The sequence below is a fragment of the Elephas maximus genome, chromosome 4 (assembly GCF_024166365.1).
Source record: "Elephas maximus indicus isolate mEleMax1 chromosome 4, mEleMax1 primary haplotype, whole genome shotgun sequence".
Lineage (NCBI taxonomy): Eukaryota > Metazoa > Chordata > Mammalia > Proboscidea > Elephantidae > Elephas > Elephas maximus.
In genome coordinates, this window is record NC_064822.1 from 107,443,880 (window position 1) to 107,452,170 (window position 8,291).

The window sequence follows — 8,291 nt, forward strand, 5'->3', positions numbered from 1 at the left end:
AAGAATTGTGATTTATGGCCTCTCCAATTCTGTACCTTTAAGATACCTAAACCAAAACCAAACCAAACTCACTGTTGTCAGGTTGATTCCAACTCATGGCAAAACCACGTGTTACAGAGTAAAACTGTTCCATAGGGTTTTCCTGGCTGTAATCTTTTTGTTCTTGGTGCTGTTGTTGAGAAATATACACAGCAAAAAACAAAAAACCAATTCAACAGTTTCTACATATACAGCTTAGTTACACTGTTTACATTCTTCAAGTTGTGCAACCATTCTTACCCTCCTTTTCCAAGTTGTTTCTCCCCCATTAACATAAATTCAATGCCTCCAGAGGTTTCTATCTCATCTCTCCAGTTGCTGTTGTCAATTTGATCCCGTATAGATGGTTCTTAAAAGAACATAATTCTCAAAGCAGACATTTTTTTACTAGTTCAGCTAAACTATTGTTTGGTTTTGAGAAGACATCAGGGGATATTTTTGGTTTAAAGTTTAAAGATTTTATCAGGGCAATAGTATCAGGGGTTCATCCAACCTCCATGGCTCCAGGGAAGTGTGAAGTCCATGAGAATTTGAAATTCTGTTCAGCATTTTCTCCTTTTTAATCAGGATTCTTCTATAGAATCCTTGATCAAAATGTTCAGTAATGGTAGCCTGGCTGTAATCTTAATGGAAGCAGATCACGAGGCCTTCTTCTGCAGTCCCACTGGGCAGGCTCTAACTGCCAACCTTAGTTGGCTTAGTAGTTGAGCACTTAACCATTTACCTACTCCTCTAAAATACAACCTCTTCCTAAAAGTACAAAATTAATGCTTTAAGTTACCTAAGAGTGAAATCGCCTACTTATTCTCCCCAAATCTTTCAGTAAGGAGCCCTGGTGCCACAGTGGTTAACCCCTTGGGTTTCATTCTTTTGTTTAATCTTTCAGCAGAATGGACACCCCCAGGGGTCTGTTTATTTCATGAATCTGGGACCCTCTGACAGTAGGAACCCTTGAGTTTGAGAAGTGTGGGGTATTTTATAAAAGAGCAACGGAAGGTGGGTGAGTTGCCCCAGATTCCTGATGACAAATTGCTCGCCCCCCATGACTGGACGGGCACACACACACACTCCCTCTCTCTTCTTGGTGCCCAGACGTGGGGCATAACTCCTTCCCAGACTTCTTCGGTTCTGCTCCCTGGAAGGCTGCCTGTGCCCAAGCACAGCCCATGACTCTGCCACACTCCTCATGTGTGTCCTGGTACCCACCCTGAGTTCTGAGCTTATATTGAGAGGTACAAGGAAGATGGACTCCAAAGGCACACCAGTGACAAGGGCATTCCCACCCCACCACCAAGTAAACCTGGGTGGGGGAGGGCTTGGCCACCTCCGGCACCCTCCTGCCTGTCTGTGTCCCTGCAGGTGCTCTCCCCTGGGAGTTGTCACTGGTAACAGAGCTGGCTTCGCTGAAGCAGGAGGAGCAGTGTTGCTTGGCAACGGGGACAGCACACAAGATCCAGCTAATCCAGGCTGCCAGGCCAGCCAGGCCTTCCACAGCTGGCCAGCGACAACTCCCAGAGACAGATGCTTAAAGACTTCAACCTCTCTCCACCCCAGCAAACCCCAGGTTCTGGCCTGGACAAGGGGGACCCTTTTTCTCCCCACACTCCCTGTCCTCTTCCCTTTCTTGAACACTGTCTCCTTTCATAGCACATGGAGCAAAAACTCCCAGACCTTTGTAGGGGTCCCAGTTCAGCCACAAGCCATGAAATGCAAGGGGAGTCACTTTACCCCTCTGAACCTCAGGTCCCTCTTTGGGAGGCAATAACATAGCGGGTCAATGTACAGTGTTTGAGGTCTCACTGATCTGGATACAAACCCAGGTTCTGCTATTTCTCAGATGTGTAACACTGGGCAAGTTCCTCAACCTCCTGGAGCCTCAGTTTCCTCAGTGCTAACATACTACTAACCTTAGAGGGCTGTTGAAAGACAAAAGAGAGAGAGAGAGAAAGACTAAGCAATAAAAGGGCTTAGCATGGAGTTTACACAAGGTCCAGCATAATCTGGCCCATGTCTCCCTCTTCAGCCTCATGTCCTCCCCTCCCTTAATCACTGGGCTCCAATCACTCCCCTTATTCTTCTGCTCTAACGAACCAAGCTCTTTCCCACCTCTGGGCTTCACCACATACTGTTCCCTCTCCCTAGCACACTTATCCCTGTACCCCCACCCCCACTCTCCACCTGGCAAATCCTGCTCCTTCTGACCTCAGTTAAAAAACTACTTCTTAAGAGAAGCATTCTCTTGTTCACCACCATCCTTCTAAATTACCGCTCCCAGTCAAATTTCTCATTGCCATCCTGCATTTTACTTTTTCTTTGTGGCACTTATTACTGATTGTAAGATTAACATTACTCTTCCCACTTACTCTTCCTCACCGGGAAGTAAGGAAGGGTCGGGGCTCTGTCTTGTTTTGTTCACTGCTGTGTTCCCAGCGTGAGGGTTAGCCTATGCGTTCCCCGAATTACCTTCCAGCTTTCTGTATCTCTTGATTTCTTATTTCAGCCTTCCAAAAAAAAAAAAAAAAAACTTAGCTGACCTAAATAATTTTTGCACCATTTCTCAGATTCACTGAATATCCAAGCAACGGGATCTAACTGGAAAGACAGCTCAAGGGAATTAAGCGCGCCACCATCCCCCCCAGGGCTCGCTGGACCAGATCTGGGATGGCAAGTCCTCAACTAGCCTCCCACGGATCTCAGGACCCCTTTCTTCCTTCTTCCAGGGAGCTCCCTTCCTTGCCATGACGTCTGTTTGCAGACATCAGCCCCAGAAGCCATCACTCCTGGTCTAAACGGCATACTATCGTGCTATTGGTTGGGAGGGTGGCTCGCTAGCCAATGGTTTGCGGCGGTGCTTACGGAGCGGCGGCTCCGCGCCGCCGGGTGATGTAATGGGTCATGGCTGCACCCGGCGCGGGCTCCCTCCCGGGGCCCCGTGACTCGGCGGCTTCCCCGGCCCCACCCGGCCGGGCCAGGCGTGGCGCAGGGCAGCCTGGTTGCCCCCGGGAGCGCGGCGTGGGGCGCGGCCCTGCCTTGTGCCTTCCGGCCCGGAGGTGGGGTCCCGGACTCCTCCGGGGGGGCCGCCCGGATCCCAGCCGGTGTCTGACGACGTTGAGAGCAGCCTGGAAGCGGTCCTACCAGTGGATTAAGGGCCTCTCACTTCGTAAATCACGCAGCCCGTAACCTTTGCATTTGTTTACAGCCAGCATGTTTAGTTTTGTAATTAAAAAAAAAATTGTTTTTAATAAAGAGCTCTGGCTTGGATTTAGGGGAAATCTTGGCATTAATTCCAGCTCTGCCACTCCCAGCCTGGTGACCTTGGCCACTTTCTCGTTCTGTCCCTGACGGCCTTCCATGGCAACCAAGGAAGAGTAAATGAGGAGGCACTTGGGAAAGTGCCTCTTAAAAGTGCCCTTCCAGCCCTTATGTAATTCTAAGCATGTAATCCCATCTGAAGGAGCCCTGGTGGTTCAGTGGTTAAAGGACTTGGTTGCTAACCAAAAGGTCACCGGTTTGGATCCACCAGCCACGGGCGGGGCGGGAAGAGGGGGACGATGCGGCAGTCTGCTTCCATAAAGATCAGCCTTGGAAACCCTATGGGGCAATTCTACTCTGCCCTATAGGATCACTATGAGTGGAATCGAAGACTGGAATGGCAATGGGTTTGATTTTGGTTTTTAACCCCATAATTGACTCGACGGACGGTTAACAGGTAAGGGGCCCTGGTGGCACAGTGGTTAAAGTGCTTGACGCCTAACTGAAAAATCTGGGGTTGGAAACCACCAGAGGCTCCAGGGGGGAGCAAGATGTGGCCTTGGAAAGACTATGGGATCGCTACGGTTCGGAATCTACGGCAGTGGGTGGTGTCCCTGGACAGCCCCTGCTCTCTGGGACAGCCCCAGGAAGGCCCTGCCTTTGTGCCCCCATTTTTCTGTCCTCTAATTGCTCCCAAACCTGGGAAGTGGTGGGGGGACCCCACCCAGGTAGTTCTTGATCCTCAAGATGAAGAAGGGACCCATAAGGGAATCCCCTCCACAGCCCCTCTCCTCATTGAGGGTCAGGGCCTGGGAAGGGGAGCCCTTTCTGGACCTACAAGAACCCCTTTGACATCCTTTGGCTCCTCCCTGCTGCAGTGGGAGGGAGTGGGTGGGGAGGAATGGTATCTCCCTGACTCAGTGGGGTTGGATCAAGGGTTTCTGATAATGTAAGATTGAGGGGCATATAGTGAAGACCACTAAGGGTCTGACTTTTTGTCCTGGGTCCTGCAGCTCACAGCTCCTCATCTCCAGAATCCCTACCTTGCCCCCTAATACCTATCAGCTTTGGGGCCAGCCCTTCTCCACTGTGGTATGCCCTTCCTTCTCTCTGCCCTGCCTGGTCCTTTCCCTCCCTGCACACTGTGCCCCCATGTTCTCCTCCTCCAGTGAGGCCTCTCAGACTAGCTCTCTAGATTCCACTGCAGTGCTGGCTTGAGACCTCTTAGAGGCTGCTTCCTGGTCTTCTGACAATATTTTAATACCTATTCTTGTTTCTTGCCTCCCCATCAGACTAGGAACCAGCTTTCTGCCACAGCACCTCCCTGAGGAATTTCCTAGAAGACAGGACAACACTGGCCAAAGTGCCTGCCCCCCCAACCCCCCCCCCCAAACTATTCAGGTAGCTTCTCTTTCCTCAGCTTCCTCATCTGCAGTATGGACTGTGTAGGGGTTCCTGAAGGAGCCTTGGTGGCACAGTGGTTAAGCGTTCGGCTGCTAACTGAAAGGTGAGTGGTTCAAACCCACCCGCCACTCAGCGGGAGAAAGATGTGGCAGTCTGCTTCCAAAATGCTTACAGCCTTGGAAACCCTATGGGGAAGTTCTACTCTGTCCTATAGGGTCGCTATGAGTTCTAATTGGCTCAGTGGCACACAACAATGGTTCCTGGGATTTGTGTAGAAAGAGGAAGGGCTAGGCATGAAGGAACAAGATGGTGGGTAGAAACAGCACTGGTTTGGGAGTTAGAAGATCTGGGCTGTGGTCCTGGCTTGGTCACTAGCTGAGTGACCTGGGTCAAGAAGACAGCAAAGCCACAAACCAGTTGCTGTGGGGTCAATTATGAGTCATGACAATCCCACATGTGTCACAGTAGAACTATACCCCATAGGATTTTCGGTGGCTGTTTTTTCTGAAGTAGATTTTCAGGCCTTTTTTCCGAAGCACCTTTGGGTAGACTTGAACCTCCAACCTTTCAGTTAGTAGCTGAGAGCGTTAACCACCTAGGGACTCCAGAAGACAACAAGGGGCCTGGAATTTACTGTACATCAGTAATGGCACTAAGGGGTGGCATAACCCCCAACTGCACAGCCCTCCCTGCCCCGCAGCTTCCCTACATAAACATACCAGCTGGGCAAAGCCATGGTAGGCACTTTGCATGTGCAGCTTCAAGACAGGTTCCCCAGCCCTGCCTTCCCACCAGATGGCCTCCGCAAGTCCTCCTCTGTGGAAACGGCAGCCCTGCCACTATGTGCCCAACTCCTTGCTACATGTTTTATGTCTATTATCAAAGATGCATTACTTATGACAACCCTTCGAGATACGTATGTTATCACACTTGTGTTTCAGATGAGAAGCCCAGAGAGGGCGAGTAACTTCCTTGAAGTCACACAGCTGGGAAGAGTTTGAGCCAATGTGGATCCCAAGCCTCTTGAGTCTATGCTTCTTTCACCACCTCATGCTGGCACCACAAGCCACACAGTGCGTGTGTTTTATCCATGCATGTTTTAATATATGTTTTGATTATAAAGCAGGGGAGTTTAAAATAAAGGCAAGTTGTGCTAAGGTATTTATAGAAGGGAGAGACCTCTGTGGGCTGGAAGGCTTCATGGAAAAACTGGTAACTGAGCCCTTTTTTTTTTCCTTAGTCCTTCCTGTCCAAATAAATGTATTTCTCCTACACAGGCAAATATTTTAGAATGTATTTCAAAAGTTAGATTTCTGGGAAAAGAAAAAGAGGGGGTGGGGTAGTGGTTTAAGAAACCCATTAGGAAGCAGCTGCTGAGGCAGGAAGGAGGGGAGTGTGGAGGGTGGAAAAAAGCTGGTCCCCTGGCTTCCCCCGCTCAGCTATTTTTTTTGAAGCCTCTCTTTATCTGTAAATTGGCCTAACACTTGTATCTGGGAAAAAAATGTGAAGGTTCTGAGGAGGTGATTTGGAACAAACCAGAGGTTCTTGGAATTATTATGAGGAATGAGAGAAAGGGGCTTCTGAGTTGCACCAGGAGTTTAGGGTAGGTCCAGAAAAGGATTTGTGGGGGTGGGTATGGGGGTGGGGAGAAGAATGTGGCCCCTGGAATGAGGGCTGAGTGGGGTGTGGGGCCTCCTTTGGAGAGTGCAGAAGGCATTCTTTGCTGCGTGGGGCCTGGCCTGGGTGCTGGGGATTAGATCTCGTGTTCATAGTTTAAAGTGACTCCAAAAGTGAGCAGGGACCGGTGGCTGGTGTAGCAGAGCACAGGACTGGGTCCTCGCTAATGACTGTTCTCCAATGGCCCTGCCGCCCAGCATACAGGAGCTGTGACCCCCAACCCCACCCAGCCGGACCCAAGCGCCACTGCTCAGGCCTTGGCCTGGCGACCCCCTCCCCACAGATACACCTGAGCAGGCAGCTGTTGGGGAAGAAGGATTTGCTCAGGACAAGGTAGTTCTCCCATATCCAAAGAATGCCCCAGTCAGGTGGGACAGAGAAATCTTCCAAGCACCCCCACCACCAGGAAGGTTCTTATTGGGGAAGCCTGCACTTAGAGACTGTCTTAGTCATCTAGTGCTGCTAAAACAGAAATACCACAAGTGGATGACTTTAACAAAGAGTTTATTTTCTCACAGTAAAGTAGGCTAAAAGTACGAATTCAGGGTGTCAGCTCCAGGGGAAGGCTTTGTCTCTCTGTCGGCCTTCTCATCTATCTTCCCCCAGACTAGGAGCTTCTTCGTGCGGGGACCCCGGGTCCAAAGGACATGCTCTGCTCCTGGTACAGCTTTTTTGGTGGTATGAGGTCCCCTTGTCTCTCTGCTCCCTTCTTTCTTTTATATCTTAAGAGATTGCCTCAAGACACAATCCAGTCTTGTAGAGTATACAGCCTTACTAACACAACTTCCACCCATCCTCCCTTATTAACATCATAGAGGCAGGATTACAACATATAGGAAAACTCACACAATACTAGGAATCACGGCCCAGCCAAATTGATACACACCTTTTTGGGGGGACATAATTCAATCTGTGACAGAGACTACAGTCAGAGGAGGGTGGGTCTCTCAGGGCTTCCTGGCCACTGTGTATTTCCTGCACTAAGCACTCCTGAGGATTGGAGAAGTCGGACTTCTAAGGGAGAGCAAGGAGGAGAAATTCATTCTACTGTGTACAGGGCAACTTCACAGCTGCTTAATCTTCCAATAAACAAAAAAAAAAGGAAAAGAAACAACCAAGATGGAGACAGTCTTATCATCCTCATTTTATAGGTAAGGAAACAGAGGCTCAGAGAGGTTAAGTGACTTGTCCCAGGTCACACAGTGGTATGCGTATGATCTAGAGAAGCCAGGTCTGTGACTCCATCACGTGTGCTTTGCCCTTGCACGCATTCTCAAGTCTGGGACTGCTTCTCTTCAGGGGAAATTTCACTCTCTCAAGAAGTCCTCTTTCTGTCTAATCTGCCTTCTTGTCTGGGAGCTGGGCACTCTTCTTACCTGGCTTCTTTGCCCTTGGGGTGGCATACAGGCCAAGAAAGGCTGGTGTGGGTGCCCAGGGCTCAGTCAGGGGCCCTGTCATCTAAAGCCAGCCTAACTGCTGTGAGACTTTGGGCCGCCGCGAAGCCTCTCCGGGCCTCTTTTTCCACTTCTTCCTCGGGGGAAGCCCCGGGTAAGTTTATTTATAACCTGGCTCCGGGTTCCTGCCTCGCTAGGTGTTAGCAAGGCCTCAGAACCCTGTGAAAAACAGCCCCTCTGCCCCGGCCCCAGCGAGGCGGGTTATGTAACAGTGTGTGCAGCCTGTGTGTGTTGGGGAGGGGGGGTGCCGCGGGGCGGGGCGCTCGCGGCTATTCCGGGCGCCGCTATTTTTAGCCCCATTGATGAGGCTGCGTCGGCCGCCGCCGCCGGGATTCCGGAGACGTCAATGGGCGCGCGTCACGGTCCCCGCCTGCCCGCCGGGGGAGGCGCGCCGAGGCTGGGATGGCTACGCGGGCGGCCGCGGGCTGCGGGGGCGGGGGGCACGGCAGCGGCCGGAACTGCTGG

At 50.9% G+C, this 8,291-nt stretch overlaps 1 long non-coding RNA gene across 1 annotated transcript; it reads left to right on the top strand.

Moving 5' to 3' along the window:
• Nucleotides 1–2,956: 2,956 nt before the first annotated feature.
• LOC126074725 (uncharacterized) lies at nt 2,957–6,291 on the top strand. The gene is made up of 3 exons (XR_007517020.1): nt 2,957–3,748; nt 4,712–4,798; nt 5,637–6,291. It is a non-coding gene; the product is annotated as an uncharacterized LOC126074725 (long non-coding RNA).
• Nucleotides 6,292–8,291: the final 2,000 nt, after the last annotated feature.